The sequence below is a fragment of a genome, unplaced genomic scaffold, assembly GCF_019419815.1.
Source record: "Pyrus x bretschneideri cultivar Hongxiangsu unplaced genomic scaffold, Pyrus_bretschneideri_v1 Contig4, whole genome shotgun sequence".
NCBI classification, from domain to species: domain Eukaryota; kingdom Viridiplantae; phylum Streptophyta; class Magnoliopsida; order Rosales; family Rosaceae; genus Pyrus; species Pyrus x bretschneideri.
Window position 1 is genome coordinate 3,937,081 of NW_025999723.1, and position 10,382 is coordinate 3,947,462.

The 10,382-nt window shown below is 35.1% G+C and overlaps 1 long non-coding RNA gene across 1 annotated transcript; it reads right to left on the bottom strand.

The window, feature by feature from the left end:
- Window positions 1-5,488: 5,488 nt before the first annotated feature.
- On the bottom strand, window positions 5,489-6,468 carry LOC125468703. The gene is made up of 3 exons (XR_007251072.1): window positions 6,269-6,468; window positions 6,097-6,174; window positions 5,489-5,543 (listed from the first exon to the last, which is right to left on the bottom strand). It is a non-coding gene; the product is annotated as an uncharacterized LOC125468703 (long non-coding RNA).
- Between the last annotated feature and the right edge of the window lie 3,914 nt (window positions 6,469-10,382).

A 10,382-nucleotide genomic window follows, 5' to 3' on the forward strand; every position in this document is an offset into this window, starting at 1 on the left:
CTAGGAGCCAAAACTGATGCAATCAAGAACAAACCAGCTGACACTTATTCAAATATCAGAGGAAATGGAATTAAAGATGAGGATTAAGAGGGAGTAATTGGCATAAAGGCTATCCAAGGAGTTACAATTGTTTTACCATTTCCTCTCAATTATTGTCATCACTAAATGTCTATTAGTGGGTGAGTTAAGGAGAAGAAAATGATGCAGCAAGAATTGGTTTAAAAGTAGCGTTGGGGAAGGAAAAAGAAAAAGCCTCGGGCGATTTCTTTCGGTTCTATTTTCTCAAACTCATGTCTATCTTTTGTTTTAAGTTAAGGATTGTGTAACTAAATTTTTAGTAGTTAGGGGTTGTTCGAAGCCCCAAATATGATAGCAAGTTTGTTATGACATTTCGTTTGAATTACTTTTATGAATGGATGAAAATTGGTTCACTACTTATCTCATTGATGAATTCTTTATGTGTTCTCTATGGATGCATACTTAGTAAGCATATCTAGGATTCTAATGCTATGAACATGTGTGTGCCTACCCTTATCAAATGAGGACCTACATATGTTCTAGAGTAGTACTTGTTAATCGCAATTAACATGTGAACCAATTTCTAGGATAAGTAAGACAACACCAGTACTTACGATGCCTTGTGATGACTCAAACTCTTTTCGTTCTTAATGATTTCTACTTGTTAAATCTATGAACACGCCATTCTAGATTGCATGATAGGGACTAAGCTAAGTTGAAAACACCGTTCTCTTAACATACTACATAAAAAAGAGTAATAAGTTGAGTTCTAACATTGAGCCAACTCGAGCATCTTCATCCGAAAATAAAAGGAATTTGAATGAAACATAACATGTTTGTATGATTATTTGGTGGTGGATAACAATTCCCCTAACTCGTTTTTCTGAATTTGTGAACTACTTAAAAATCTGTTTTTGTCATGTTTTTGTTCGATTTAATTTAAATAGAAAATCAACTCCAAAAATCCCAAAAATTTGTGTGAGTGTAGCTCTGTGTGTCTAGTATTTGCATATAAAATTTCGTAGACTTTAGATAAGTGTAAGTCAGTCTAATAATTATTTTTCAATGGCTGGCCAGTAGGGACAGCAGCCCAGTTTTTGTGACATTTTAAGTAGTTAGATAAAACAATCTTCTGCGGGAAAGACCTTATTTTCATATGCTACAATTGAAAAATCTTAGTGTTAATAAGGAAAATCAATAGGATATTTGTGTGCTACTTTGTGGTGTGCTTTTAATCCTATCAAATTTTTGGCGCCGTGTCGCCGGGGATTGGTATTTCTAATTACTGATTGTTCTATTGTTTTCTTTTCTTGTCTAAATTAGTGTTTTCTCTTCTTTTTTTTTTTATTGCAGGTACTCTTTGTAGCATATGACCTAGCTTCCTACGATCCTAAGCTTGAACGAATACTTCAAAAGCTTCGAGAAATCAAGTGGAAATCCAAAGTGTGAAGACCAGAAACGTTTTAAAAGTGAATGAGCATATACTCAACCCATATTACGAGTCTTTTGCGAAGCTTGATGTGGAGGAACATTTGGTTATGTCCACCCTTGAAGTTTATTGCAGAATTGAAGTTTGGGGGTCATCGCTTGATTGTACTGCAAAATTCGGGAAGTTTTCAGTCCAAATGCTTTATTTTGTTTCTTACTATTTTATTTTATTTTTATTTTATGCATTATTGTGTTTTCTGACATTGGGGACAATGTCTAGTCTAAGTTTGGGGGTAAGGATTGAAAAAATGACCAAATTGAAAATTTTCGTCAATTTGACTAAGAACTGGTTTCATTTGTTTCCTTGTTGTTGCTTTTTGTTTTCTTGATTAGTTTTGTTGACTCTAAAAAAATAAAAAATAAAAACCCAAAAAAGAAAGAGAAAATTCGGAAAATGTGAAAATCCAAAAATAGTCTTATTTTCTTTATTGTTTTGAATTAGATTTTTGTTAGTTTCCCGACCAATGATATAATTGGATTGAATTTGAATCACGGTGATCAAGAACTTAGTAAGCATGTATTGTGTGAAATTCCTTATTCTCTTGTTAGTTTTGTACATGTTTAATCATCTTTGAAAAGCCAAAAGTACATAGCCTTGTTGATGTGAAACTAAAACATGACTTAAAGCTTCGAATGTAAATATAGTGACCATATACAACCTATGTGAGTTTTTGAGCCTATTGAAAGTGTGTGCATTTTTCATACACTCCTATTCTTTCATGTGTAATGAACTTATGTGATTTATATCTTTAGAACTTGCGTAACGATCATTCAAAATGTTTGTCATTGATTGCATGAACTTGAAAAGGATAGAGGCATTAGGTTTATCACCAAGGCCCAAATAAGCATGTTTCCTAAAGAAGAATGATATCATTAGATTGCCAATTTGAGCCGTATATGTTGAGCCTTTTATTTCTTATCACCAGATAGATCTATAAACATTTTTCCTTAACCTTTCCAAGCTAGCGAGTGAGCAATGTGAGATTGTCTTATGAGAAATGTTTGTGAAGTACTTTGAAGGAGTTTGGCAAAAGAATGAGTGTGGGGGGTATTTCATGTTTGCATTTAGTTATATGCAAAATTGGTTCAAACCAAAAAAATAAAAAAATAAAAAAATAAAAAGAAGAAAAAGAAAAAGAAAAAATTTTATACAAAACAAATAAACAGTTTTTTAAGTTTCAGTTTAGGGGTGTGGTTGGAGGTATTAGTAGAGTGGCTGGAGAGTTTGAGTTCTTATAAATCTCAACAAGAGAATTGCTTGCAATGTAGCTTGGAACTTGTGTTTACCTATCCTTTCATTTCTATAACCCTCTCCCTAAGCCTCATTATATCCAATAAAAGTCCTCTTGATTTTAGTTTTGCAATTATGATTGTGGAGATGAGATCTTTATGTAAGCTTATGGTAGATCTTTCACATTTGATTCTTTGAGTGAAACACGTTAAACTAAACATATGTGTGATTGAGTGTATGTCCCGTGGAAGGTCACTAGTTTGCATGTGGTGTTTTAAAACAAAACTTGAAATTGCATTAGCATGGCTATTACACACACTACACTTCAAGGATGATTAAAAGATCGATGTTAACATTTGAATAAGGAAGATGAGTTTGGATTAGCTTGTTTGGTGCTAGCTAAGATTCTTGATGATTTGTTTTCTTGAATGAAATTCTATGAGGGTCACATAGTGGGGAACTAATGTTTTTCATGTTGCTACATTTCATGTTTTCTTTGTTTTGCTCGAGGACTAGCAAAAGCTAAGTGTGAGGGTATTTGATAAGCTAATATTTATAAATATTTTATATCAAATTCACTTGTCTTTTCTTAGTTAGTTCCTTATATTTTTGAGTTATTTACTTTGTTTTTGTGTGTTGTAGGATTTGTCAAGCAAAGAAAAGAAAAATAGCACAAGTGGGATTTTAAGTAACAAATTCATCAAAACTACCTGTGCAGGTCAGCTGACTTTGGAAGCAAGTTGTGGACAGCTTAGAATGAATTAGAGAATGAGCCTTATATGCTTGGAAAGCTACGGATGTCTATTTTCTGGAGCATTTCACAGTTTGTTAATATCATTTTTCTAGAAGAAGTTATGACCGTTTTAACACTGAAAGGTTCCCAAGAGGCTGAGCACTTTGTAACTGACAAGAAAGCATTGAAATCAATAAATCCAATAAATCTAGGAGCCAAAATTGATGCAATCAAGAACAAACCAGCTGACACATGTTCAAATATCAGAGGAAATGGAATTAAAGATGAGGATTAAAAGGGAGTAATTAGCATAAAGGCTACCCAAGGAGTTACAATTGTTTTACCATTTCCTCTAAATTATTGTCATATCTAAATGTCTATTAGTGGGTGAGTTAAGGAGAAGAAAATGATGCAGCAAGAATTGGTTTAAAAGTAGCATTGGGGAAGGAAAAAGAAAAAGCCTTAGGCGATTTCTTTCGGTTCTATTTTCTCAAACTCATGTCTATCTTTTGTTTTAACTTAAGGATTGTGTAACTAAATTTTTAGTAGTTAGGGGCTGTTTGAAGCCCTGAATATGATTACAAGTTTGTTATGACATTTCGTTTGAATTACTTTTATGAATGGATGAAAATTGGTTCACTACTTGTCTCATTGATGAATTCTTTATGTGTTTTCTACGGATGCATACTTAGTAAGCATATCTAGGATTCTAATGCTAAGAACATGTGTGTGCTTGCCCTTGTCAAATGAGGACCTACATATGTTCTAGAGTAGTACTTGTTAATTGCGATTAACATGTGAACCAATTTCTAGGATAAGTAAGACAACGCCAGTACTTACGATGCCTTGTGATGACTCAAACTCTTTTCGTTCTTAATTGACACACCCCAACCGAGGCCAGGGCATGCTGGCCGTCACGTGGAAGTGACGTAGCCATGTGCACAGTGCAGAAGCTAAAGGAAATAATATAAAAGTACGAATAATTAAAAAAACTAGCAAACATAAAGTGATAAGATAAGTGCTAGCGTAGGTGAGACGCTGAATTCAGAGCCTAAGGCCTACAGCAGTCCAAAGGAAAAGATACAACAAAAGTGCACCCGAAGGTGACCCTACATCGGTGAGTGTCTGTCAGAAATGCCGGGACGTCCTCTGGAAAAACCACCGAACCCGCTAAGCTACTAGAACCTGGAGGGGCGCAAAACAAAAACGTGAGTGGGCAAAAACAAATTCTTTGAAAACCATTTCATAAAATACATTCTAACCCCTCGCCGTAAAACCTGTATACTTCCCAGAAAATAAACATATATACGTATAAACAAATATGCCAATCATGCTCAAAGGTATGTCATGTCAAAGCCTCATAATGATATGCAAGTGCTCAGGTATAAATCACATCAATAGCATAACATCTGACAGCCGGAGTCCCCTAAGTGACCTGTACGGCTGAATCCAGAGCTCAAATCCCAATCTCAATAACTAAACCTGCCCACGAGTCGGAACCACCTATAGTGGTCTGTACGACAGGCCTGGGTGCGACACATATAAACGCTCTAGTGCTACGATCACGTGAAGACTGTGCGAATAATCGCGGGTCACCTACGAGTCGGAACCACCTATAGTGGTCTGTACGACAAGACTGTGCACCTAACTTGGATCCAAGCTGAGCGTGTGGTGCGGGAGGTGAACAACACGTGAAGGACTGTGCCCTACTCTGGGCGGGAGCACTAACACCGGGGGTGCAGGTTATGAGCTCTCTAAGCATCTCTAACCACTATTTAATGCAATCGTTAAATAACGCTTACCTGGCACTTACCTATGCCTCCACAGCACCAACATATATATATATATGACATATGCATAATTGAATATATAAATAAACGTATATGCCACTAATCATGCATAACCACCAATTATATAAAAGGAATGGCATATAACGAAGCATTTATACTAATTTCTGGGAATTAATATGTATATAGGTATATACGGAAAACAAAAAGCCCACTCACTGGTATGTGGAAGGGTCGTAGCCCCCCTGCCTCGAGTGTGCACGCTCGTCCTCGGGATACGTGTCACCTATATGCGAATTAACTATAAAAACGTTAACTTTAAAGCACATAACCGTCCGTTCAAAATAACTTCTCATACATTGCTCAAAATGGACAAATGAATATACCAACGTGATCTACACAACCTCAGGATCACAACCATATTTTTAAAATAATTTTTGGACCCCTCACGCGCCCCCACGCGCCAAAATAGGCACGGACCCACGCGCGGCCACGTGCCATGCACACTGACAGTGTCAAGTGACGCCGTCAAGAATATTCCGTTAAACCAACGGAATATTCCGTTAAACCTAACCAGATGCCGTTACTGCCGTTAGGAATATTCCGTTAAACTCAACGGAATATTCCTGTTTCTTCTCCGGCCTACCCTCGCCGGACTCCGGTCACCAGAAAACTGGGAAAGTTTTAAACTCGCTAATCTCCTTCGTTTTTCATCCATTTTTCACGTAATTTATACCAAAATGAAGCCCTAATCATAATCTACCACGTTGGACTAGTTTTAGGGCCTAAAAACAACGGAATCAAACTTTCCAAAAATATGAAAATTCGGCCAAACTTACAGTTCGTGATTCCGACGTCCAATTCCGTCCAACGATGCACTCCCAAGCTCCTTGGGACCTCACCAACACATCTACAAGCTTCAAAAGTCCAAAAACTAACAGGATTAAATTTGCATGAACAATACTCGAATCGGAGAACCTTGAATCGACGTGAAAATGGAGGATTTCTCACCTGCAAATGGTATGGTTGTACTCACACGAGCTTCACGAGTTCGAAGGTGTCCTTAGTTTCCTCGATCTGTGATGTTTTAGTGTAGTTGTGTGTGTGTCCGTACAAGTTTGAAGAAGAAGAAGGATAGAGACTCGGGAGAGAGAGAGAGGGACAGGGAAAGAGACTGAGAAAGGGATAGGGACAATGAGGGTATGTGTGTGATCCTCAAGCATGCCAACAAGGCACGTAAATAACCAATAACACAACCAAACTAACTAGGGGCAAAATGGTTATTTCACAAGTACGTTTCGATAATTCCGGGACGGGATGTCACATTAATGATTTCTACTTGTTAAATCTATGAACATGCCATTCGAGATTGCATGCTAGGGACTAAGTTAAGTTGAAAACGCCATTCTCTTAACATACTACATAAGAAAGAGCAATATGTTGAGTTCTAACATTGAGCCAACTTGAGCATCTTCATCCGGAAATAAAAGGAATTTGAATGAAACGTAACATGTTTGTATGATTATTTGGTGGTGGATAACAATTCCCCTAACTCGTTTTTCTTAAATTGTGAACTACTTAAAAATCAATAGGACATCAACCCAGTTTAATTTAAATAGCAAATCAACTCCAAAAATCCCAAATATTTGTGTGAGTGTAGCTATGTGTGTCTAGTGTTTGCAAATAAAATTTCGTAGACTTTAGATAAGTGTAAGTCAGTCTAATAATTATTTTTCGGTGGCTGGCCAGTAGGGACAGCAGCCCAATTTTTGTGACATTTTAAGTAGTTAGATAAAACAATCTTCTGCGAGAAAAACTCTTATTTTCATATGCTACAATTGACAAATCTTAGTGTTAATAAGGAAAATCAATAGGACATTTGTGTGCTACTTTGTGGTGTGCGTTTAATCCTATCAAAATTTTGAATCACTTTTCCATCCTTCAGCACACCACCCTTTCCGAGAACATTGTGTTTCACTTCGTATGCACCTCTCACAACAATCGGTATGTGGATTGTGGACAGACAAGCCTTTATCCTAGTTTTCAAGGTTGTTTGCTGGTATTGACACAAAAAAAAAAAAAAAAAAAAAAAAACAGATCAAATTAAAATGGCCAAAGGTACTGGGACTTGATTTTTTGAAAGCAGGGGTTTTTCTTTTCTTTGGTCTTAGATGTCATTTTACAAGAGAGTAAATTAGGTATTAAATTTTTTTATTAAAAGGTGGGTGGGGAAATAAGACAGTGGGTTGAGTTTATCACCACTCTTACCTTTGCTCATTAGCCCGGGCACACATCACTTTCGTTTTAGTTTTAACTAATGAACTTTTTTTTTCATTTTTTTTTTTCACGTTACCGATTTGGATTATTTTTAGCATAGATAGCCCTTAAGTCATGACGGATTAAAACATAAATTATAATATACAGTTCTAACTTCTAAACATATGTATTTAAGGATTAGGTTTATATCCCTCCTGATTAGGTGTACCCTTTTTTCGATATCAATAAAATTCTCTCATACCGTCAAAGTTTTCAGAAAAAAAAAAAAGAAAAAAAAAAGAAGAAACCTTATGAAAGATAGCAGATTTCGAATATTTTTTTTATTTAGTGCATAAGTAGCCCGTAAGCCATGAGGGATTAAAGCATAAATTATGACGTAGATCTAAACATATTTGTATTTAAGGATGTCCTTAACAGAAAGAAACCTCATGGAAGATAGTAGATTTCGAATATTTTTTTGCTTAGTTGAATGTGGCTTGTATTTTATACAGATGCCTGAGATTTGCTAGCTGTGGGAAGAATAAGTTTCATCTACGACGAGCGTGCGCAGTGACGCGAGCAGTCGTCCCACAAATGTCGTTAGAACTTCACTGTCTAATTAAATTTCAATGTCGACAATGACATCAACGACAATGGCATTGATCCAACTGGTGAATTACGGGACCATTACGGATGGCTCAATGGTTAAAGACGAATTCCAAGTCCGTATTTTAAACAACATTGTCTTGAATTCACGACGCTGGTGAAACACTCGAATTGGCTGATAGGTGATGAGGAGTTCGGCTAAGCCACACAATGGGCAGCCTAATTTGGTATCGAATTCGTCATTCACGAGATTCAAACCTAGGACCTCTCGCTTCTAAGCGAAGAGGAATACCATCATACCGTAGTATTGAGTGACGATTGCTTCTCATATTAAATTCAATAAATTATCGTATTTTCTTCAAGAAAAAAAAAAAATATATATATATATATATGTATCAATTCGTATCCGAGTAGTTTATGTTTGGGATCCTTTCATAGTTTGACAAAGATATATACATATATATATATATATATATATATATATAAGAAGGGAATATATATCTGCCTTCTAAGTTCTAATTAACACATTCAACTCGACATCAAAGATCCAAACAAAGACTGACCGTGTAAACTTCTATAAAACTTGAGTACCGTGTTGGCTTTGGTGATTGTGTTTTTGTACACATTATTTCATTCTTGTAAGTATAATTGTAATTTGGTATTCATGCATTGTTTAAATATAAAAACAAAAAAAAACCCACTAAATATTGTTCTAAGAGGCCTGATATTGCCAATAACGTTAATAAGTTATAAAAAACACCCTATAACTATAAGTTTAATACGAAAATACTTAAAAACTCAATTGGAGAATAAAAACACATCATCTATACGCAAAATTATAAACAAATTTCCGAAGTGAAGTAATAGTAGGGCATTTTTTTAATGTCGTCTAAAGCTTCAAAAGTCTCAAAACTTACTTTGTGTAAAACGATACACTACATAACTCGTGTTCCAAGTGCTATAAAAAATTCTCTCTAATCCATTGATTCCCTCTGTCTCTCTTATCTCTTCTGTCCCCTAGTCCTTCTATGTTTAATTAGAACACAATTTAAAGAAAAGGAAAACAAAAGCCAAAACAGAAAAGAATCAAACCACTACCAATGGATCCTTAACTCTTTCTCTACGATCAATAGCAATCCTAATCTATACAATAATTGAAAACAACTTTTATGCTTGTCTGACCTTGATTGCTCGAATTCAAAACCCCGTGGGCTTGAACCTTGACTCTGGCGCTTCTAAGTTAATAATAATCAAACTTTAAGCAATAATTTTTAATTACGCAAGATGAATTTGTACAACTGCATGCAACAATATAAACATTAATCACATATCCATCGATCCCCCAATTTGATATTACTGTATTCAAACTGTCAACTAAGGAAGCTGGTTTGGGGTTACTCAAATTTTTTTTTTACAAACAGCTTTTTAAAAAAAGTTGGAATTAAAATTGTGTTTGATATAAAATAAAAAAAAAAGTTGTTTTTCTGAAATCATAAGTCTAAAACAGCAGAAAACAAACACAACTCTAACCATGCTTCTCAAAAAACATTTTTTTTCATAAGTGTCGGGTAAGCAATAACTTTTAATAAAACTTTCATATTGACAATACTACCCATCTTTTTATTTTTTTGCTAAAAGAACTTTTCACATTATAATTTATCAAATAGTTATCAACTTTCTTTTTTTATTTTCACAGTACAGTATAATCAGTTTTAAAAAAAAATACAGCAATTCCAAACTAGCTCTAAATAGTGGGTGTGACATTTGGGTAACCTTAGAAAAAGAGAGAACACGAGAACCAACTGTATGCTTGTGGAATTTTGCTACCTATGATGCTGTGGCCTAGTTGGATCGATATCGCTTGTATTAAATTATTGATTATGACACTATTCATGTTTAGGTATTATTCTAATTAATTGTATTGTATGTGTACATTATTTTGGTGACAATCATGGAGCCGACACAGAGACTTCTATCTATAATTTGGATCTTTGCTTAAGAACATGGTGACAAGCTTGCCAATTTCCCTTTTTTTTTTCATTAGTCAAACTACACATTAATTAGTTGTTTTCATTAGTTGAAGTCAAGGTACAAATATAATCGGACGTAAATATGTCATCAAACTCTTTCGAATAGGGTTGAGTTAAAGCGAAAGAGATAAGCCGTACTTTATTCATGAAAGTAAACCAATGGACGAAATTAATTAAGTGCAAGAATATCAAGTAGCTAGATAATGTCCACTGCGTTTATACATCCAAATTAA